The sequence below is a fragment of the Ochotona princeps genome, chromosome 21, assembly GCF_030435755.1.
Source record: "Ochotona princeps isolate mOchPri1 chromosome 21, mOchPri1.hap1, whole genome shotgun sequence".
NCBI classification, from domain to species: domain Eukaryota; kingdom Metazoa; phylum Chordata; class Mammalia; order Lagomorpha; family Ochotonidae; genus Ochotona; species Ochotona princeps.
Genome location: NC_080852.1, coordinates 34046725 through 34070531, shown reverse-complemented (window position 1 = coordinate 34070531; position 23807 = coordinate 34046725). Strand labels below are relative to the sequence as shown.

Here is a 23807-nt window from a genome sequence, read left to right as displayed (position 1 = left end):
CTGCCAGCAGCCCCTGTTAACTACATTAGCAACCATAACGGGAATGAGGACCCTGATCGCCCTCACTTTGGACTCGCTGACACAGCAGCAGGTGGCAGTGAGTCCGTGAGGAAAGCCCCGCCCCCTTCCCATTTTACAGAGAAAGGGGACTGAGTGGCAGATTTGGGCCTGGACCCCACTCAGGCTTTGCCCCCACTCCACCCTCGTCCTTGGTGGGGAGGGGGCGTTGCTGCCTGGCTGCAAGGGCTGAAGGCCCCAAGCAGGCGTTTTGTGAGCCCAATCTGGGCGCTCACACAGCATGTGACCAGGAAACTGCCAAGCCGCCAAGAGCTAAAAATAACCACCTGTGCTGCTGCCAACGGCCAGGGTGAGCCAGGGAAAGCTCAGGGAAGGGGAGCAGGGTGATGTCCCCTGGGAACCCCCCCTCACCCTGCAAGGCTGGGTCACCGGCCTGGGAGCTTTGGAGGCCGGTGTACACACTCTGGAACCTGTCCTGCACCTTAAGTTGTCCCTGCAGGTGGCTTCCCTGAGCAAGTGTAAGTACCAGGAGCGGGATTGCAAATGGCACCTGTTAGGCTGTCTGCGGTGCTTGGTTTCTCACCTCTTAGTGGTGAAGGGAAAATGAAAAGGCAGCCCTGGCGGCCTTGACCCTGGCTTGGATGCTCAGATGTGGGGGAACTTCCAGGCAGGGCTGGTGGGAGAATAGTGCAGGCCCAGCAGGAACCGTGCTTTGAGCCTTTGGCTGGCCAGCATGCGTTGGTGGTCCTGGCATCCCAGGCATTCTGATGTGGGAAGCAGATCTCATGACCTGCACGGCTGCGTGGCCCACTGGGGAGGTTTTGGAAAACGCGGAGCCTGTCACTTTCTGTCGTGTACTTCATCAGCTGGGAATTCAGTTTGGCTGTTAGGTGCAAAGATCAGTCATAGAGCAGATGATTAAACAAGGAGTTTCTAGTTCAGGCTAGAAACGCGAATGTGGCCAGCGTCTGGCAGTAGGGAGGTCTGTTTGGCAGGAGGCGACTGCATGATCCTCATGTCCCAAGGGGACGGGACACAGCATGATGTGCCAGGCCGTCCGGGGTGCACCTGCCCCGCCCGGGGGATGGGGACATGAGCCTCTACTATGGTGGGGGGTGGGGACGAGGCAGGGAAGCATGCCCAGGCGGGGCTATTGGGATGCTTTGGGGAGTCTGGGGTACAGGGCTGTGTGCTCCTTGCCTTGGGGTGATGAGGGCAGGAAAATGCTGGTCTGGTCTGGGCTGAGGCTGTGGGTGCTGTTCTGCAGATAGACCTGGATGCAAGCGCTTTACCGTCTCTGGTGGTTGACACTAAGATGGAGCAGTGTTCTCCCGTGTTGGTGAGGTCTGCGATGCGTAGATACCAGAATTAGAAGGCATACTCAGTGCATTTGGGGACTACGACTCCCTGGGTCATCATGAAACCACCAGGAGGGCATCTCACATTGAATGTCCCTCTTGGTCCAGTGTGACCACGAGAGCTCCAGCCGTCCCATCCTATGTCTGTGTCAGAATGATGCCCATCTTACAGTTAAGAAGCCTTTCTAGAAGCTTCCTTCCACATCTTGGTGGCTAGAATGTAGTCTCCCTGATAGGCAGGGAGACTGGAAGGCAGAGTGCTTTAGCTGAAGGGAGAGAGTGGATGGAGAAAGTGGACGGCAGGCATATAGCAGCTTCTGCCGCTTAAACTGCTCATGGGAGGAGACCATTAGCAACAGGGGAACCATGACACCATGGTCATTCAGCCCCACTGGGGACTCATTGCTGTGGATTCCCTGCCTGCCCCCCATGGGGGTTGGGGAGGGCATCTCACCTTTTACTCTGCCAGGAGCAAATATTGAAGCAGACACCCTTCGGGGGCACGTTCTTCCCATCCCAGTCTCTCAACCAGAGGACACAAAGCAGAGCTAACATGAGCCTGGTTTCGACTTGCCTGGTTCCTGGGTCACAGGGGCCGATGAGAAGTGAAATTGCCTGAATTTGGGGTGGTTCTCCTTTTCTCTCCCAGACTGAGCATTATACAGGGCAGCCCTGTGGAGGCCACGCTCGGTGAGCTGGTGTGGGGGTGGTTCCTCACAGACCCGTGCCAACCAGGCTGTCCTAAGTCCTAAGCAGGGCAGGATGTTGCCCCGCTCCTACCCCTGTCCCCTCCTTACTATGTGGGTTTCTGAAACAGGATGCCCTCCTCTGCTGAAGTCATATGGGCATGAGTGCCCTCATCCAGACCACATCTCCCAGGATGTCCCAAGCCCAGAAGGGTGTGACGGAAGGCTGGCCAATCCACTGCGGGACACTGGACTGTATGTGCCATGTGTCCTCCACCCCAAGAGCAGGCCAGTATGGTGCCCAGGCAGGAAGGCCAAGTCAGCTTCAGGACCCTTGCTCCTACCCCAGCCTGCAGGACACAGCTCTGGGTACCCACTGGGGCCCAGTCTCAGGTGAGGACAGCAAACCCAGGCGCTGGGCTGCACATGAGCCTGACCCTGCTACCCCGTCCCCCGACGCTTCTCTCTGCTTGTTTTTTCCTCCCAGGAGGACCACAATTTCATGTATGAGAGGATTAGGGGTACTGTAGGTCTCCCAGTGTCCTAGGACCTGAGGTCTGGGCCTTCATCTTGTGGCCAAGGATGGGAGGCAAAAAGGAGTTACCACGCTGAGACAGGCTGCTACCTGAGGTGTGCTGGCACGGAACTTTAAACACGCATGGTCTCCCCACTGCGTGCACAGCACACATACCTCCCCCACACATGCGTTCCACGCTCCACCAGCTGCCGGGCGAGGGTAGCTGGAAAACCATGCACCTGTCCTGGCCACACGTAGATGCTTTTCCTGCTGGTGCTCCCGAGGGATGGGGTCGGACTTGGCATTCAGGTGGTGCTGCGAGCAGTCTAGTCGTGTGCAGACACCCTGTGCAGTTTCTAGCTGTGTGACAGCAGTGACTGCAGCATCTGAGGCTGTGGTGTCCTGGAGCCACTCCCTGTGGCTGCCGAGGGACCACTGGGTGTGGGTGTGTGGCCTTTCATGGTGGTGAAGGTGATTTGGACTGCTTCCCTGAAAAGGAGAAGTGTTCTTATTTTTTAATTTTTATTTTTTAAAGGTTTCTTTCAAAGGCAGAATTAGGGGTTGGTGGTGGGAAGAGATACATTCATCTATCTGTTGGCTCATTCCCCCAATAGCGGCAGCTGCTGGGGTTGGGCGAGGTTGAAGCCAGAAGCTTCATCTGAGTTTCCCAAGTGGATGGAGGGCCCGTGGACTTGGGGCGTCATCCACAACTCCTGGGTGCACTAGCAGGGAGCCGGATTGGAAGTGGAGCAGCCAGGACTCAGACTGGCACTGACATGGGATGCTGCTGTCACAGACTGCAGGTTAGCCTGCTGATTCTCACTTTCTCAAGGGCTTTGGAGGAGCTGGGTGGACATGTGGGTGCAGAGCACGGCTGATCCCCGGCCAGGCCGTGGGTTGAGTTGACAGAAGGAAGCTCTGGCAAGAAGAGGAAGCCCTGAGAAGCCCGGTGATTCTGGGGTCAGGGCAGCGGAGAGCTGCCTGTAAAACTCAGCGTCAGCTTTCCATGGGCCTTGCCTGGAAGTGGACAGAACAGAAGAGTGCATGTAGGAGACAGGCTGATGGCAACAGTGGCTCCCTACAGCTAGGAGAGGACTGGGAGGGCTGGGTGCCAGCATCCCAGAAGGCTGCCATGTGGAGGAGGAAAGGAAGTGTCCCTGGGTGGGAGACAGGACATACGGGCAGCTGACCCATCCACCTCCAGGTGTCAGGTCAGAGGTGGGAACAGACACCCAGCTCAGCTCAGGTGTCAGGAGCCCCACTGTCCCCAGCCAGGCTGCTTCGTCATCTCGTCACCAGGTGGCCTTGGTCCAGTCATTGGGTTATCTCAGACCAACACGGAGGGAGCGTTTGTCTCAGGAACCCTTGCCTCCATGGATTATTGCTGATCTCATTACCATGACCTGAGGTGACAGCATTGTGACAAGTCCTCCAAAGACTGAGCAAGGACTCAAGGCCAGGAGTGCCACGGGCCATGTGTTTCAAAAGTGCCTGTGGGATCCATGGTTTGTGCCTGGGGACAAAAGCCGGGCTGCCCTGGAGACCCGCAGCGCAGGCTGTGCAGGGGGCAAGCAGGCCCATATCTAATCCCAGGAGCAGCTTGGGGTCCCCAGGGCCAGCGGGATAGGGTGATCCACGGCCAGTGGAGCAGGGTATGCTGTGCGTGTTGCCATCTGCCCCGGCTTTGTGCACCTAGCACTGGGCCACAGTGGACAGGAAGGGTGGAGGCCGACAGAAACCCGGAAACCATTGGCAGGGGAGACCTGGCTGTCTCTCTAGGGGGACCTTGAGGGTTTGCAAAGACCACCTGCCACTGTCTTCCCTTTAAAGGGTTCCTTGGCAGCCAGGTCAGCCAGGGCTGCCATGCCCCTGGTTTCCTGAGCTGCCGCCTGTGTGCACGGGAGACCACCTGGTCCCGTTATACCCATCAGCCGAGGGACAGGCGCAGGAGCTGGGCACAGCAGAAGAGAAGCTACACCCCTCGTGTGGGCTGGGGCTGGGTCTCCAGAGCAGGGGATGGTGTGTGCGCATGCGTGGCTGGCCAGCCTGCTAGAGGAAGCTCCATGAAACAAGCAGCAGGTCACTTGATGTGATGAGCGTTCTCCGTGGCTCTTCACTCACCATAGTACTTGACCTTCACACCCCAGGAATTTCCAGATGTCTGTCACACAAGAGCTGTCCTGGGCTGAGCTTGATACTTGCCCCTGAGCCCAGTTTCCCATGAACTTAGCCCTTTGGGGTAGCTGTGATGGCTCCTGCCAGGTGTATAAGACGTGCAGATTGAGTTCCTAGTTCCAAGGCTGCTGTTAGCACTGGGTAGGGGGTCAATCAACGGTCAGGGGATGGATTCTCCTCCCTCTACCTTTCAGACACATAGATAAAATGAGCTGCAGCTCTTTCCCAGGTACCCTGGGATGCAGCAGTCAGTCCATCTGCCCTGGCTGTGTGACAAAGCACCCCAAACACCATGCTGAGATGACAGCCGTTTCTCTAGTCTGCGGAGCTACAACAGACCAGTCCATCTGGACCTTCATGGCCGGGCGGCGGGGGGAAGTACTGCTAATCTCAGCAGGCCCATCACACCCGCGTGGTCAGCTCCAGCTGGGCAAGGTGGCTCTGTGCAGGGACCGTGTGCTGACTGGCCAGGGTGATAGGGCGTCTGTGACCACTGGCATGGGAGCTTGGACTAGGTCTTGTAGCAGAGCTGGGCTGGCCATCCACCTGTCAGGTGACCGAGGTGGGCTTCCAGGCGCCTTGCAGAGAAGGCATAGGTGGCAGAAGAGTGCAAGCAGCATTTCTTGGAACTCTTCCTGACTGTTGGTTTTGATCTCCCAGGACTGTCTCTATGGCTTTAAGCCAAGTCACTGGACCTTGTTGCCCGTCAGAGGGCTTTTTGAGGTGGATTGTCATTGTCTCCACTTGCCACACACATTGTCAGTCTCCTCCCCTCTCTCACTGGTTTTCATGTCCTCCATCCCCAGCTGAGGCCTGGACCCTGGGTGTGTGTGATATGTGAAATGCAATAGCTGCAGTTCCAGTCACACTCTGAGAGCAGATGGACTCACAAAGCCGGGGGACTTGGTTGTCCTGCTTTGCATGTCTAGACATGTGTGCAAGTACAATTTGAGAGGCGAGAGCTTGCTCTCTTGCACTGGTTCGCTCTGCACAGACCTTCAGGGGTCAGGGCTGGCTGGAGACTGGAGCTAGGAACCTAATTCACACTTGCCTGCGCAAGCCATCGCTGCCACCTCCCAACGTTGGCACTGACGGGAAGCTGGAGGTAGCAGCCAGCTCCAGGTTCTGGTGAAGAGGTTCTGTATTTCAGAGTTAGAGAGACCCCAGCGTGGTGTTTCCCGATCTAAGTGCCAGGCATGACTGGGTTGAGGGTGTAGTACAGTGAATCTGGTCCTGCTCCCTTAGGGACCAGAATGTGCTGTGACATCCAGCTCCTGTGTATCAAGGGCCTGCTGCCCACTGCAGCCCATGCCAGCCCTGGGGACCAGGGGAGAACGTGGATTTCAGGGTCGAGGGCCCGGGCTTGTCCCAGGTCACAGGCGTCTCAGAGCACAGCCAAGCCCAGGCCATCTGTCACACTCAGGATGAGTGTGATGGAGCTGCAGGCTTGGCTGTGGGGCTGGGGGAGGGGAGAAGGCAGTGGAGGCCGGAGAGGCTGTGGAGGGGGTGGGGTCCACAAAGGATTCTGGAAATTGAGTGGCAGGTATGGGAGAGGGGCTTTCCAAGGAGCCACTTTCAACACCCGCATGCCATGGGTCCGGTATCTGCTTCCTTCTCCTGTGCACCCTGGGGAGCAGCAAGTGATGGCCCAAGGGCCGCTGTCCCTGCCTCCTTCGTGGGGAATCTAGGTTGAATTCCTGGCTGCTCACTTTGGCCTGACCCTGCCCTTGACCCGAAGCTGTATGGGGAGTGACCTAGCAGATGGATGAGCTCTTCTATCTCTCTGTTTTTGTCTAGTTACGTTTGTATTTCAGATAAACAAAATTTTCAGCTGCTACATTGTTTAAATGAATGGTCAAGTGCATCATAGTGAATAAAGTAGATAAGCATAATTTTCCAGGGAGTTAGCAGGGAAGGGCCAGTCAGAGGTCACTCGTGTTGTCGTTGAGTACCAGCCTCCGGTCGGGGACCATGGTGGCTGCTGGAGTGTTCTCGTAGAGCCCCTAGGCTGGCTGGCCCTTCCTCCACTGTGCTGCCAAGAGCACCCAGTTAGACTGAAGGCTGTTTCCTATTTGTTGAGATCACAGGTGATACCTGTCGCTTCTGATAGTGTCCATTTTCTGACTCGTGGTCATTGTTTTATTTCATGCCTTTAACAAAACTGTGGCCACTCCCCTGTGAAGCCCCCAGTGGTCTCCAGCAGAAAGCATCCAGTCCATTCAGATGTCAGGTTCTAAGGTGCCAGGATGGGGCTCGAGCCATGCCCTGGTGGGGACTGCCCCCCTTCCATGGGATGTGACTTGGGCATCTGTCAGTGCAGGCCTGGGATTCTGTGGCCCCCCCGGCACCTGTTGGGGGAAAGTCCAAGTAAGGCAGAGTAGAGCTGTGGGCAGAGGGAGGCGCACTGCCACCCACACAGGAACACGGGACACAACTGGCCAGGGACACATCTAGCAATGTGGACAAGTCCAAGTGTTGGGCCATTACTCGGGAGAACCCAGCTCCGTCCGTGGTTCTGTTTAATTTTTGGGTTGCAAGGAGAGTCCGGAAGTTGCATTCCAGCCGCACTTGGCTTCATCCCAGAGTCCTGATCCCCTCATCCCTGGTTGGCCCTGCTGTACTCTCGGCTCTCAGTCCTCTCCTTTCCACTGGGGCCGGCTCTGCCAAGTCCCTGGATGCCGGGTTTCGTGTTCTCTTTGGACTTTTCTGTTCATGGCCGTACTTGAGAAAAGTGAACTTTTGTGTGCATATGGCTGGGTGCTGCGTAGCTTTCTCCCTTCCTCCCCTGGGTTGTCTGTGCCCGAACGCAGGATTGCTGCCATGGCGATGGCACAGAGGCCGGGACTGGCTCTGGGTGCCACTCTGTGAAGGTCTGGTTCTGCCTGAGCTCTGAGTTTCTCCTGTGTCCTCTAACACAGGTGAAGGTGACCACAAGGCCATGGAGAGAGTCCTCTGAAATCAGGCATCCTGCAGAACCCCACGCAGGTCAGACACTGGCCCAACTTGACATGCAGCCACATCTCCCACTGACATGGTTCTGTCTTGGGCTCTAGATTGATCTTGCGAGGCGCATCTGGCGTTGACAGTCCTGGGCACCTGCTGCTCTGCCCAGCCCTGCAGTCTGTGACAGGGAGCATCCTGTGACTTCACTGTGGGCTCTATTCCTTGGTCTGTCACATCCCGCGCATTTCGGGTGGCTAACGCCTCTCCCCACCCCACAGCTGTTGCTTGTCTGGAAGTCGGAGGCGTCTTCTATGGATACAGCTTTGGTCGCAGCCAGCAGTTCCCTGTCTGGCTGGTTCTGCCCTACACAGAACTGTCCAGACCCCCATCCTTTCATGGCCACAGGGACCCCCATAGCCAGTCCTCCTCTGCCAGCCCCCTCGCCCCTGGAGAGCCTGTGTTGTCACCTGCAGCATAACGAGGAAGCAGGACCATCCTGCCAGGCGCTAAGAATCAGCTCTGTGACATTATTCTGTCATGCTACTTCCTCTTATTTATACAGTGGCGAGTGGGATGTTTTCAAATAAATCCTCTAAATATGCAATGCCGAGAACGCATTACTTTGAAAACGCTGTACCGTTCGCCGCCTTTTAGCCGCTTACATTATAAAGCATGCTGTCACTGCTTTTAACAAAACAAAGAAGAACCCGAGTGGAAATGTGTCTCCCTAGCCCATATGCTGGATTCTGGCATCTTCATACCTTTTTCAAGCTGTCATCAATCAGTAAGGAAATTAATTCCTGCTTTATCGCCCCTGGGAAGCCGTGCTCATGCTGGGTGGCTGCACGGGCCACCAAGAATGGTGTCGCTGCTGGAGGAAGGTGATTCGGCCTGGCAAGAGCCGGGAGACCCGAACATGTGGCATCAAGTGTCCACGAATGTGGACTTGAACCATCAGCAAACACAAGAGGAGGAAATGGCTTTTGTTGAGGGAAACAAACTTGTTTTCCAGGCCAACAAGCTGTGAGCCTGGACTTACTGCCATATGCGTGTTGTTCCAGAAAGACAATGAGGGGAACCTGTCTCTGAACTCACACATCCTTCCCGACCTGGGCAGGGGCTGCGGCCCAGCCTGGCAGGTTGCACGGCAGCTCTAGTCTTCCCTGGATCTCAAGGCTTCTCCAGCCCCCTTGCCCAAAGGTTCTGTGGCAGCCTTGCTTGGTAGCCACTTTCTCTGCAGTTTTAAGACCTAATAAGGATCTGTGCTGAGTGTGGGTGAGTGGCAGTCGATGGCTTCTCCTTGTCCTCTGTTCCCTGCGCCTGTTTCCTTGTGCTCTGCTGGATGGTCAGGTCAGGTTGGAGCTTAGAAGTGGGGGTCGAGGGGTGGAGTTGCTGCTGTTAGAGGTTGGATCGTGGAAGACCAGGCCTGCATGAGAAGGTAGGAAATTGTGGTGTTGAAAATGTCTTCAACATAAGGAGCTGCAGCCTGGGGCTGGAGAAGAAAATAGGGGGCTGCTGGCTGGCATGTTCTTCCCCATAAAGCATTGTGGTTGGCAACTGGGACTGGAGAACAAGGGATCACAGGAAGCCGGCCATGGGGTTGGACCCCGTCTGGGTGGCAGATGGTCCCCCAGCTGTTTTTCTGTGAAATCACTTCTGGGTGCATGTGACATGGTTCCAGCAGCTCACGGGCTTCTGTCTGTTGTTGGGGTCCCCAAAAGAGCCTCCCCGACCTGAGGTGTTTCCTGCCTGTCTGTTCATAAAGGCCTCAAGAGGAGAAACGGAGAAGGAAGCGTGAAATGTCAGTGACTTCAGATAGAAACAGTAGAGTTTTGGTGCAGAAACCAAGCGCCCGCGTGGAGGCCTGGTGGGTCTGGCCGCCTCCTGTGGCACCAGCGGGCATCTGCAGAAACCCCCGGCCCCCAGGACAAGGATTCGGGCAGCCTCACACATTCACACCTTGCAGGAGACCAGGAAAGCCGTGAAGTAGAACAGTCTCTTTAGTTTTATGAGTTAAGGCTCATAGAAATATTGATAGCTTTTGACCCTGAAATCCCACAGGGACACATTTATGCTAGAAACTCCCTGAAGAGCCATAAAAGGTGTTCATGTTCGTGTTATTTATAGTAACCGAATTTTGGAGTCTGTCTCCAACTCACACAGTAAGGGCTGGTTTGAGTGAGTCATGGTTTAACTCCCTCCTCCCCTCCCCAAGGGTGCTATTCCATCTAAAGTCCCAAGCACAGATTCTGCAGCCACGTGAGGGGAGGAGTCACAGGTCACTTGAAGTTGAAAGGTTTTTTTTTTTTTAAGATTTATTTATTTATTTATTTATTTATTTATTTATTTATTTATTTATTTTTATTACAAAGTCAGATATACAGAGAGCAGGAGAGACAGAGAGGAAGATCTTCCGTCCAATGATTCACTCCCCAAGTAAGCTCAATGGCCGGTGCTGTGCCGATCCGAAGCCGGGAACCAGGAACCTCTTCCAGGTCTCCCATGCGGGTGCAGGGTCCCAAGGCTTTGGGCTGTCCTCGAGTGCTTTCCCAGGCCACAAGCAGGGAGCTGGATGGAAAGTGGAGCTGCCGGGATTAGAATTGGCACCCATATGGGATCCCGGGGCGTTCAAGGCGAGGACTTTAGCTGCTAGGCCATGGCACCGGGCCCTGAAGTTGAAAGTTAACTTGAAGTCCCTGAATACTTGGGCAAGGCCTGGCACACATGCAGTTCTTTGGAAATGTTCATGAACTTGAGAGCATCAGTTTTCCACAGGCTTCCTGCTGGCAGCAGCCTTGTGAGGAGAGGTCTCGTCTAGTTCAAGGCCGCATCCTGTCCCTACCCATGCCCTGACGTGCGTCCCTCACAACCGTGACACACAAGATAGTGATGGGCAAGGCGCCGGATGGGCCTTGCTGGCTGTCCCTGCTGCCAGGCTCGTCCATAGCTCCTGGTTCCCAACCCTCTGCCCCTTCGCCAGCGGAGAGACTCTTGGGATGTGGCACTTCTTTCTCTCTGCAGGGCAGGGCCATGCTCAGGTCCCTGGCACTGAGAGGCCCATCACCCTACGTGGTTAGTGCCTGGCAGCTGGGGCCACCAGACCAGGTGCTGCTGTGCTCATGCAGGTGGCACCCGTTGTCTGGGGCTGGGCCCAGGAATTCGTCCCTATGTAGCCCAGGTTGGTGCAGCCTGATGAGATGGTGACACCACCACAGCGGGTTCTGTCCCCTTGCATCCCACCTGACCAGGGGGCTCCCCCGCCCTGCCTTGACACTGGCCACATGTTGGTCTCTCCAGAGCTCGTCCACACACTCCAGCATGGGGGCCTTCCACTTCTGTCTTTCCTGCATTGCCTTGGTGATCTGCATCAGGGACATATTTCATCCTGAAGAGCCGGACCCAGTTGTCACGACGTAGGCCCAGGCTACGTCCTCTGGGGCCTCCTCCTGCTGCCCCCACAGGACCCACTGAGCCCTGTGTGTGCCTCCCCCAGGTGCTCCACACCAGAGGACCGAGGCTGGTGCACCGTCACCCTAACCGTTATAAATCCACTCAGACTTGGCAAACGAACTGCTAAGGACAAATGCTACTGAAATTGACTGCCAGGAGCTCCTGGGGAAGTGGGATTCACAGACAGAGGAAGAGGGCGGTGGCGTGGCCTGGAGCTCCGCTGAAGGCCGTTGAGAGTTTTTGTTTACTGGGGACAGAGTTCAGTTTGGAGAAAAGGGACAGGTTGTGACCCAGAGGGCAGTGTTGGTTACACAACTGGGGTGAATGTTCTTGATGACAGTGAACTAGAGAATGGTTATAAGGTTAAATTTTGCATTATGCACATTTTGCCGTAATTTAAAAATAAAACATAGAAACACGTAATTGGTAGCCTTGAAATTGAAAGCTGGATTTCTGGCTTCTCTTGGACATGAGGAGGTGGCGCTGAGCTGGACCCCAGGGCCTGTGCCTGTCCCCTGCTCCTGGCCTGTCTTCTCTGGCCCCCATGCGTGAGTCCCTGAGTGGGTTCCCCACCCTGCCCACACAGGTGACTCACTGCATGCAACATGTGTCCAGGGCCAGGGCCACCCTTGTGGTTTTTTTTTTTTTCAATTTTAATTTTAAATTTTGAATTTTATGGTATAATTCTGTAGAGTCTGTGATTTCTGCAACCCCCCCATTCCTACTCCCTGGTTGATTTTCCCCATAATGTCACAATAGCATAGTCCTTCATAAGGAGTTGTAATTCCATCAGTCTGTTGTTTAAATATTCCCTGACATTGCTGGTACAGACAGCGTCAGACAGTCCATCATCCCATTGTCTAGACATGTCCAACTGTTTCACTGGGAGTCTATTCCCCACTTGGAAGTAGGGATACATGTTGCATTGTGTCCTCACATCTGGATATGGTAGTCTGTATTACTCCATCACTACACATTCCAATTTGCATGATAGTTTCCTTATATTAGAGAGAACATATGGTATTTGTCTTTTGGGGATTGACTTATTTCACTGAGCATAATGGTCTCTAGTTGGAACCATTCTTTTTAATGACTGAGTAATATTCCATGGAGTAGATACACCACTCTTTCTTTAACTACTCCTCTTTGAATGGGCATCTGGATTGTTTCTATGTCTTTGCTATTGTAGATTGTGCTGCTGTAAATATAGGATTACAGATCCCCTTCTCATATGCTGTTTTCATTTCCTTAGAGTGTATCCCTAGGAGTGGGATAGCTGGGTCCTATGGCAGGTTTATTTGCAATTCTCTAAGCACTCTCCATACTGATTTCCATAGTGGTTGTACTAGCCTGCAATCCCACCAGCAGTGAAGGAGGGTACCTTTCTCCCCACATCCACACCAGCAGTGCTGTCGGTAGTGAATGTAGGCCAATCTCACTGGAGTTAGCTGGTACCTCAGTGTGGTTTTCATTTGTATCTCCCTGATGGCTAGGGAGCCTGAGAATCTTTTCATATGTCTGTTAGCCCTTCACCCTTGTGTTTTGAGGAACCTCGGTTTGTATGGCACCTAGATACTGGCCAGCAGACAGCGGGTTACTAACAAGGTGTGCTGGGGCCAACTGTGTGGTCACCCGAGAGTGCAGGTCAGTACCCAGGGCAGCAGCAGTGTCGGTCAGTGACCCTCACACCTGCTGAGGGTCATCATGCAGACCCCAGGGCCTCCATGAGCTCACAGCCCTTAGCAGGTGTCTCCTTCCCAAGCTTTCTCAGGTTTCTGAGGGATGTTTGTACAAGTCTACTGGAAAAGAGTTGTGTCTCGTGGGCTTTTCAAAGCAGAAGAGACCTCTACCAGCGTCGCTGGGCAGCTGGAGTCTTCCTCTTTTCAGTGTTTCCCTGAGGTTTCTGTACCCAAGCTGATGAGACACTGGAGTGGGCCTGAACTAATGAAAAACTGAATTTTTTCCTAGCTGGTGAGGGCCAGGGTGGTGATCGAGCTTTTGCTGTCACAGCTGATGCACTTGGTGTCTTAGCCCCTTGTGTTGGTCAGTATTTCATCACCGTTGCAAAGTCCCCAGCACACTGGTTCACAGTCTCAGGGGTTCACAGTCAAGATCAGGTGGCCACGTTCATTTGGCCTCTGCTGAGAGCTGTGGATGGCAGTGGTGTGTGGAGAAGGGGTCACGCGTGAGCCAGGAAGCAGAGGCAGAAAGCGGGGCTGGGTTTGACTCAGCTCTGAGAACTCATCCTCCCTCCCATGAGAGGAACCCTCCAAGGGCCTTTCCCACCTGCAGAACAGCATGGCAGGATCATGTTTCTGTCCTTGTGGGTCCCATGTTGTGGCATAACACCTTACAACACTGTTGGCATCTTGTGTCAGAGCACCAGTTTGTGTCCTAGCATCTCCGCTTCTGATACTGCCGCCTGTTCGTGCAGCCTGGAGAGCAGTGGAAGAGGGCTCACATGCTTGGGTCCCTGCCACCCACTGTGGGAGACCTGGGTGGGCTTCACCCTGGCCCAGCTCCAGCTGCTGTAATCATTTGGGAAGTGAACCTGTCTGTGGATGGAAGGTCTTGCCGTCAGGTTAAAAACAAAACAAAACAAAAACTCTACTCTTTTGGCACTTGTGTCTGCTGAGTTACCCCCAGATGGCCACAGCAGCCAGATCCAGGCCAGAGTGAAGCCAAGAGCCAAGAACTGCACCCTGGTCTCCCACGTGGGCAAGGCTGTCACCATTGCCTCCTGAGATGTGCAGTAGCAGGAAACTGAATTAGAAGTAGAGAAGGCAGGACATGAACCTAGACACGCCAATGTGGGGTGCAGGTGAGGTGCCCAAGCGACAGCTCCCCTGCTGTGCCAAACCCCCGCCCCAAGCCCACCTTTGAACTCTATTTCCCGCTGATTTTCTGAAGTGCTCTTCTGGGTTGTCATAGGCAGATTTACCAACGGTACAGAGAGTTAGGGAGACCGGGATGCTTGTGAAGTCTCCCTCGCAGTGTAGCCAGGTTGTCCTAGTCTCACTTGGAGTCTCCATTCTTAGCCCAGCCTCAGCAGCTGCCCCAAGGCTGTCCTGGCCTTGAGCCCAGAGTTGGTATGCAGGATGTGTCCTAGGCAGTCGGTGAACATAGGTGCTGCTCTACCCCATGCCTGACCGAGCCTTCCTGCCGTGACAGGTGTATTGTGCCCCTGCTCCATCCAATGGGGCAGCCACTGCCAGCCTTGGCTGTTGAACACTTGAAATTTGGCAGGGGAGACTAAGGAACTGAGTATGTCATTATTAGCCAATTCCAAATTCATATCACAGACTCATGCGGATGGTGGCTTCTGCACCAGGTAGAATCCTCGATGCCAATCCTGGTCACTCTGCCCAGTACCATCAAGGGACTCCAAGTCCTGCTGGTGGAAGCCAGGCCCTGCCTGCCCATTTGGCAAGCTCAGGAAAGCTCACTGTGGCAGGCAGGGGCTGGCCGGGCAGCCATGGGGCCACGCTTCCTCACTCCCTACTGCAGGCTGTGTGTCCAGATGGTGAGGGTGGGCAGAGAGGCCAGATGGCATGTCTCTTGCCTCTCATGGACAGTCCAGGAGGGGTTGGGGCTCAGGCTGCAGGCTGCTCGCCACTGCAGCAGGTGGCATGTGCCTGAGGCCTCCCTTGGCCTTGTCCATTATTCTGGATCTCCGCCTTCCTAGAGCCCATCCTGGCCAGGCTCTTTAGGACGAAGGGGTGTCAGTCAAGGCCTTGCAGGTGGGCTGGCTCCTGTGTCTGCCTGTGGAATCAGCCCCACAAAAAAGCCAGCTTATGCCTTCCTGTCTGTAGGAGCCCCAGCCCTCCTGCCTTTATTCTGGCTTCCTGTGACCATGTACCCTGGGGGAGGGTGTGATTCATGCCAGCCGCAAGGCGCGATGGATGAAGGCATATTTCCTGCAGGTGGGTGGTCGCATACTAGAATTGGGAATATTCCAGGCCGTGTGGGCCCCAGCCCCTCTCCACAGCAGTCGTTACAGTGACAGGGAGCTTCTTGGCATGTCCTGTGTGCCATGCTGGTGCCAGCTGCCTCATGGCTGCACTCACTGATCTGCATGCCCACCCCCACCCCCCCACCCCCGTGATGTGTGTGAATTCCAGTCCAGCATCTCCCGGCTTCTTCTGGCTTTGGTCTGCTTGTCTTCTAGTGGGCTGATGGCTTTGGCTGTCATCAAGCAAGAGAAACCAAATGACATAGGGCCAGGTATGCAGCAGGTGCTTAGCAAATGAGTCTGTGTCCTCTTTGCCTTCACTCCTTGTCACTGGACAGAATGGAGTGGCATTGGATAGAGGGGCATGGTGCCATTTGCTTTACAGAGGGGAGGTTGGCACTGTCTAAGGCAGGATAATGGAGAGGACACATTCACTGTGAGGTCTACAAGTGGCCCCATTCCTGCCTCTCCTGGAAGTCCCGGAAGCCTGATGCCAGGCACTTCTTAGTTTTTTTTAAATCAAGCACCTCACATCCTGGAGTGAGGACCTCACGTCTCTTTCTCATCTCCCTTTCGCTTTCCTAAAAGCAAAGCTCAGCACACTTGCCGTGGCAATTAAACTTGCGTTGTCAGCTCTCTGTGTCTTTGTCCCCGTTTGACCGAGCTGGAACTCCCAGTGGCTTGCTCCAGTCCTGGCTGGAAAGTTCCACACTCCACCTGCTACGATGCCCATGTCTCTGGGGAACAGGGTGAGAGGAACTCATTGGAAGTGCAAAGAATCCTGGCCAGATGGGGAGGACTCTTGGACAGAGAATAATGCTGAGCCCTGGGACTGTGGGTGAATGTGTACGTCCTACTCTCCAAAGAGTGTCAGCCGTGGGGCTAGGGGCCGGCGTTGCCTGCCAGGTGTGGGGCTGCTCTGCTGTTGGCGTCCTTCTCCCAGTGACTTTGTGCAAGGAACATTTCTCAATTTACAGGCGAGGAACTGGCTGCAGGTAGCCGCCCTCTTGAAATTGGCATTTCACTCCTTTTTTTGTTTGTTTGTTTTGGTTACATATATACTATTAGCTTTAGCTGGAATTTTAAAATTAACTTTGTTTGAGAGGCAGAATGGCACACAGAAGTCTTTTATCCATTGGTTCACTCTCTAAATGGCTGCGGTAGCCAGGACTGGGTCAAGCCAAAGCCAGGAGCTTTGACCCTTAACTATTTGGCTTGTAGTTAGAAAGGAGGCAGGGGCTGACACTGTGGCATAGCACGTTGCTGCCTACAGTGCCAGCATCCTGTATGGGTGCTGGTCTGAGTCCCAGCTGCTCCACTTCTGGTCCCGGCCCCCACACCCACATGGGAAGCCCAGGACTTCTGGCTTCAGCCTGGTCCAGTCTAGGCCATTGCAGCCATCTGAGGAGTATACCAGTGGATGGAAGATCTCTCAATCTGTGGCGGCTCTGCCTTTGAATAAACTGAAATAATTTTTTTTTTTAAATAAAAGTGTGTGTGTTGGGGGTGGGTGGGATTGTATACAAGATGGATTCCTGTCTCTATGAAGAAGCTAATTCCAGGATGAGCAGATGAGCAGGGCCCAAGATGTTAAAGCATTATAATACAGAAAATCAGAGGCTTAGTTAATGTGGAAAATATGTTCAATGAAAGCCTGAGGAACAGGGTGTTTCAGTAAAGAGGAGGAGGAGGACTGTCCTTGTATTTGCAGAGGGCTTGTCGACCGTGCTTTGCTGGTGGGGAAAAAATGTTCTGCATTAGCTGTCACTGGGAAGCTGCAGGCAAACTCCGCTGATCAGCCAGGATGGCAGGCATTCAGTAGGCACCTGCCCTCTGCCAAACCCGTGCAGGAAGCCCCACGGAGCCCACAGGAACATAGCAGGATCCTCGCCCTCAAGGGCAGCTCCGGCAAATGCACATGCTGAGCCCCCTGCCTGTGTCCTGCAAACATCACACCACAGCCCTCCTCTGCCTGGTCCAGCCAGACTTGCCTCGGAATCCTCCCTGGCACAGTGTAATGGGCAGCCTTGGCCTACTTTGTCCTTCTGGCTGTGAGGGTCCTGGGCCTTTAGGAGGAAGGGCTGGAGGAGACAGGGAGATCTCCTGGCAGCTCACGTGTGTTCTGAATGAGGAGTGCTAGGTGGGTATGGAAGGGAGAGAGGCGACATATGCAGGCAAGGCTGCTGATGCCAGGGAGGTGTGCGACCTGAGGCAGGCCTTGTAGGACTTTGCTCCTGGCCCAGTGCAGGATAAAGGCATCCCACAGAGTGGCAGTGTGGGGGGGGAGGTCAGTGACTTGGGGCAAGAGAGTGTTCTATGCGTTAGGGAGTTGCGGTAGGGGCCAGCGTGTGGGGCCAGGAACGTGCAACAGAAGGAACCAATAGTGGGTGCTGTGGGCTCTGTACTGGACCTTGTGGCCTGTGTTCGGAAATAGTAGGGTGGCCCAAGCCCTACAGGTCAGCGCAGGCAGTGGATCCTGTACAGAACAGCTTGGTTCGGGGTGGGCAAGGGCCGGGAGATGGGTGACAAAGCCATCACAGGTTGTAAGGCATGAGAGAAGGAATCTAGAAGTGCAGGAGGGCATGGTGCCAAACTTGGACATGGGCGTGGGTTGAAGTCAAAGATGACAGCCCCAGCTGTGCGCCTGGGGTGATTTGGAAGGATCCTAGGGCCCAGCAGGAGACCTGACCTTGAAGCTGGAGGGCTGGGGCAGCGCGAGAGCCTTTTTGGCCAGGCTCCCCACAAGGGCAAGCTGCAGCTCTGAAGACGAACAAGCCACTCTGGAGTGACAAACCCAGACAATGACTATGTGAGGGCAAGAGTCAGAATGTGGGAGCAGCCAGGGCTCATGCAGTGGCCGGGGCCCTTCTGTACACGGAGCATGGGAGAGCAGGCTGCCCATGGGAGAGTGACATGGGATTGGTTTAGGAACACTCACCCAGGGGAGCTGGGTCATTAGACTCAAGGGAATAAGGAGTTTTTTAATTTTTTATTTTTTATCTTTATTGGAAAGTTGGAGAGACAGAGAGGAAGATATTCTGTCCACTGCTGATTCACTCCCCAAGTGGCTGCAATGGCTGGAGCTGAGCCAATCCAAAGCCAGGAGCCCTGAGCCTCTTCCGGGTCTCCCGCACAGATGCCCATTTGGGATCCCGGCACGTGCAAGGCGAGGACTTTAGCCGCTAGGCTAGCATGCCAGGCTCGGGAATAAGGAGTTTTAACATACAGCCACAGTAACACAGCAATGCAGAAGAGTGGCAATGGACTTTGCTGTTAGGAAGAGACGGAATAATCCCAAACGGAAACAGATCCCTGCCTCACGCCTTATACCAAGATAGAACATCAACAGCTCAAAGAGAGAATGCATGGACCCGGCATGATGGCTCAGTGGCTAAAATCCTCACCTTACAAATGCAGGGATCTTTTTTTTTTTTTTAAAGATTTTATTGTTATTGGAAAGCCGGATATACAGAGAGGAGGAGAGACAGAGAGGAAGATCTTCCATCCGATGTTTCACTCCCCAAGTGAGCTGCAACGGGCCGGTACACGCCAATCCGATGCCTGGACCTAGAACCTCTTCCGGGTCTCCCACGCGGGTGCAGGGTCCCAAAGCTTTGGGCCGTCCTCGAATGCTTTTCCAGGCCACCAGCAGGGAGCTGGATGGGAAGTGGAGCTGCCGGGATTAGAATTGGCGCCCATATGGGATCCCGGGGCTTTCAAGGCGAGGACTTTAGCTGCTAGGCCACGCCGCCTGGCCCAAATGCAGGGGTCTTATATGGGCACCAATTCATGTCCCAGCAGTTCCACTTCCCTGTTTGAGGCCTGGGAAAGCAGTAGAGGATGGCCTAAACCTTGTAACCCAGCACCCACGTGGGAGACCTGGAGGAAGGTTCCGGCTTTTGGCTTCAAATCAGCTCAGCTTCGGCTGTTGTGGTCACTTGGGGAGTGAGTCCACGAATGAAAGATCTTTCTCTCTGTAAATCTGCCTTTCCAGTAATAATAAATAATAAAAGAATGAGCACTCAGCAAGGAGCCCATACCTGGAGCTGGATGGTGGCGAGGGTTACTTCCTGCTGCGGAGCTGCTTGGAACTCACTTTCCTGTGTGTCTTACCTTGACACTGGAGCAAGCAGTTGGGTGTCTAGGGTGACAGCCTGAAGCCAGATTGCTACCCTACCCCCCAGAATGAAAGACACACCCCTCCCAAGGGCTGCTCACAATAGCCACCTGTGCAAACAAGAGACCGAACCCAGTGTGGAGGTTTTCCTATGAGTGATTGCCCACATGAAGGCGGTCCACTCAGTCGGGAAACAGAGTGGACAAGAGCTCTGTGGCCTGTGACCCAAAGTGACCTTCAGGATACAAGACAGGTGTTGGACAGGCCACGTGGTAAGAGAGAAGGGGGCAGGTGACGGAGGCTGGAATGGATAGCAGGGGAGCTGGATAATGGAGTTAGGCACATACCTAGACAGGAAATTTTATTATTTTTACGAAACAGAAATGCTTAGAGGAAAACTGAGGAAATAATTGAAATGGTTAACTGCAGGGTCAGAGTGGCGGGAGAGGAGGCAGGAGTTGATGTCAGAGTTCGCTGGGTGAATCTTGTGTTTCTGACTGCTGAACCAAGTCACTGTTGATGTGTTTGGAAGAGGAAATTAAATTGAAAAGCAAAAGGGCATAACTTATCATCCAAAATACAGTTAATTTGGAATGGATGAATCCAATTGTATACCTAATTGGTAACATGTGAATACAGAGCAGATAATTACAACCTGTTACTTGGGCACAGCACCTGGCTGTTATCATTGCTGAGCTATATTTTAGGGATAAAAACAAGTGCAAATGAACCTGCAGCCTAGTCCCCCCTGGGCAGGTGTGTGGTTAATGGTTACGGTGGTATTGTGGGCTTGAAGCCATGCCGTGTTGTGTGGGTTCCATAGACGGATAGACATGTTTGTGCTATTAGGAACCAAGAATTTCAGTGTTGAGAAAAGATAAAATATAAAAGCAAAGAAGAAAAAAAGTAGGATATTAAGTTTTTTTTTTTTAAAGATTTATTCATTTTATTACAGTCAGATATACAGAGGACAGACAGAGAGGAAGATCTTCCATCCGATGTTTCACTCCCCAAGTGAGCCGCAACGGGCCGGTGCGCGCTGATCCGAAGCCGGGATCCAGGAACCTCTTCCAGGTTTCCCATGCGGGTGCAGGGTCCCAAAGCTTTGGGCCGTCCTCGACTGCTTTCCCAGGCCACAAGCAGGGAGCTGGATGGGAAGTGGAGCTGCCGGGATTAGAACCGGCGCCCATATGGGATCCCGGGGCATTCAAGGCGAGGACTTTAGCTGCTAGGCCACGCCGCCAGGCCCTATTAAGTTTTTTTAAAGTACTTGAGCTATTTTTTTTTTTTTTTAGGATGCATACTAGCAGGAAATGAGTTGGGAATGGAGCTGGGACTCGAACCCAGCACCCCGACAGGCGATAGAGGAGTCCCACTCCATATCTTAGCCATTGCACCAAACCCCTGCCGCAAAACCCTTAGAACTTTGCTGTTTTAACTGGAAATGTGACGGAGACCAGCTTTCTAAAAAAGAAAACAGTCAAGGTCTCCGACTCAGCTGAAAGGGAGAACTGATGTCACCTCGTGACGTTGAGTGGCCCCAGCGTCTGCATCTTGGTTTGGAAACGCACACACCAACCGAAACTGGGACTCTGAGAAGTCCACAAGTTCAGTCCATGGATCAATGGACAGAAGATCTTCCTGTCTGTCTCTCTTCTTTTCTGTTTATCTGACTTTCCAAAAAAAAAAAAAAAATCTTAAAAAACCTAAAAAAGTAAAACACCTTTGATGCAGCTTCCTTTCAAACGATCTGTTTTCGTTCATGAACATGGCTGTGCACAGCAGAGGGAGGGGCAGCCGCTGCCGGGTGCGGGGAGCAGGCAGCGTGTCCGCCGGGATGCTGGGCCGTGTGGCTGCGCGTTGGAAGACTCGCAAAGTCAAAAACAGGGAGATACACCCAGGCGGCACCCTGTCTCAGAGGCCGCAGGGCCCTGAGGTGTGCAGTTAGTGCCAGCGGGCTGTCCTGGGCCAGGGAACTTGGGAGAGATCATGGAAAGTGGAGTTCAGAGATGCATTTTTGATAAAGTTATCTGAAACCTGTGCATTTTTTCCCCTGATTTTAAGACTTCCCTGACCTGCATGCATTTCAATTTTTTTAATTTCAAAAAAATCCTTCTTTAATTCCGTTTTCCAGTATCTCTCTGAGTACTTTGAATATTACTCTATTTTAGGTTGGGATGGGGAGCAGACTGTATGTCTGTTTTTGCTTGTTTAGAATTAAAATCTGAAGAGAAGACTTTAGGGGAAGATGGGTGGGTTGGGTAGGTGGGGATGGTGATGGGAAAAAGCTGTGTCCCTCTTTTAACACACTTTGATATCTGAACCTCACGCATAAGTTGTCTTTTAAAGCACAATAGTTAAAACCACAGGCTGGCGCGGTAGCCTAGCAGCTAAAATCCTCACCTTGTACATGCCAGGATCCCATATGACCCACTGGGATTACAACTTGCTTCCCATCCAGCTCCTTGCTAGTGGCCTGGGCAGCAGTTGAGGACGGCCCAAAGCCTTGGGACTCTGCATCTGTGTGGCAGATCCAGAGGAGGCTCCCAGCTTCTGGCTTTGGATCGGCGCAGCTCTGGCCATTGCAATAAAAATAAAATCTTTTTTAAAAATGCAACAGTTGAAACCACCTTGGACTGGAGGCCATGGGGACCAAGCTGAGATGGCCATGAACCTTGGGAAAACAGACTGATGGGAAGCAAGACAGGACCAAGTCTCCTGGAGCCCAGCTTGGCCACCTCCATATTGCTCTTACAAAATGCCCCGCCTGCTGAGCTTGTAAAGAGAGGCTAGGCCAGCCCACAAACCTCCATGCCAGGAAGTTCAGAGTCAGATGGCCGCTCTGGTGGATGTCTTGTGCTGTATAGTGCGAAGAACGAAAGGGCAGGGTGTATGTGTGGACCGGAGGGAGGGTGGGGACCTTGTCTCCCGCAGGCCATGAGCCAGTCTTGTTCTCCACACTGAAGTCCCTGTCCCGATCCTGCTGCCGAAGCCACCACCCAGTGTACATCTTGGCTTGGACAAACCGCACACGCTATACCAGAGCAGGACCAAGACGGGAGTGAACAGGCGAGAGAGCACTAAGCTCCAAAGTCCATGCTCCCAGCCTGTGGTGGTCAGCGTGGAGAGGGCTGGCAACCAGCAAACCCTTCCAAGTGCAAACTCAGGCGCTAGTGCTTGAAAATCCAACATGGTGTCTGGTGCGGTTGTCTAGTGGCTAAATCCTTGCCTTGCATGTTCCGGGATTGTATGTGGGCACCTGTTCATGTCCTGGCTGCTCCACTTCCCTTCTGGCTCCCTACTTGTGGCCTAGGAAAGCAGTGGAGGATGGCCCAAAAGCCTTTGGACCCTGCACCCACGTGGGAGACCCAGAAGAAGCTCCTGGCTTCAGTTTGGCTCCCCATTGAGACCACTTGGGGAGTGAACCAGCAGATGGAAGATCTTTCTTTGTTTTTCCTTCTCTCTATAAATCTGCCTTTCCAATAAAAAAAAAAAATAAATATTTTATTTAAAAAATCCAACATGAGATTGCTGTGGGCTCCAGCATTCTCCTTTTGGATGCTCACCCCAAGGAATAAAAGACAGGCCCCCAAGTGGGTGCAGAGTGACGTCCCTGGAGGTCAGAGGAATGGACAGACAAGATGTGATGTATTCCTGGAGCTGCATCCTGACACCTGCTGTGGCAGGGATGGTAGGATGGACCTTAAGGGTGTCCTACTGGGAAGAATCTGCCAGTCTTGGGCACCGCATGCTGCCAACTGCACCCGCTGGAGAGTAGATTCCTAGAGATGGAAGGTGGGGGCTGGGGAGTGAAGGTTTAATCACTGTGCTGCAGCTAGAAATAGCTCCACAGACCAAGTGGCTCAGTCAGCTGAAGCGTGGTGTCTCCTGGATGCAGGGCCAGAGGCCGGGAGTAGTGGGACCAGGTTCTTCAGGGACATGCAGTGGTCATCTCCCAGTGTCCTCACACACAGACTGTCCTTCACTGTGGTCTCTGTCCAGCTTGGACTGGCACGGGCCCTAAGGGCCTGTTTGCATGTACAGTGGCATTCCAAGGGCCTTGGACTTGGCGGCACCTGGTGCAGGATGAACTGTCACCATGCAGCGTCAGCCTAAGCAGACAGTGGGGAGGGCTCATGACACCAAGGACGTACAAATGCCTCCCAGCTTGAGATGGTTGAAGTCAGTCGGGGCTGAGGGGGGTAGGGAGCAGAGTTTGGCTTGGCAGCTAAGACCCAGTTTAGGACACTCAGCATCCCTTTGTGAAGTGGCTGGGTTCATGTGGCAGCTCAGGTCCCCATCCTAGCTGCCTGCTCATGTGTACCCTGGGAAGCAGCGGGTGATGGTCAAGTACTTAGGTCCCTGCCTCCCTTGTACCCGCTACCCTGGCCATGTCACTAGGTGCCAGGGTGGGGGCTTCAGCCTGGGCAAAGGGGAGCTTGCTCCCTCACTTGCTGTCTTCCATATGAACAAATATTGAAAAATTAAAAATGGACTTGTTGAGCCTGCTGTATCACACAGAATCCCTGGAAGACATGAGAAAACCAAGGGTGTTGCCACTGCAGGCGGAAGCGGCCAGCCAGCTGCTCAG

At 53.7% G+C, this 23807-nt stretch overlaps 1 protein-coding gene across 3 annotated transcripts in view; it reads left to right on the top strand.

Moving 5' to 3' along the window:
* MGLL (monoglyceride lipase) overlaps window positions 1-23807 on the top strand; it is an 85705-nt gene that overhangs the window by 43195 nt on the left and 18703 nt on the right. The window lies entirely within an intron of this gene.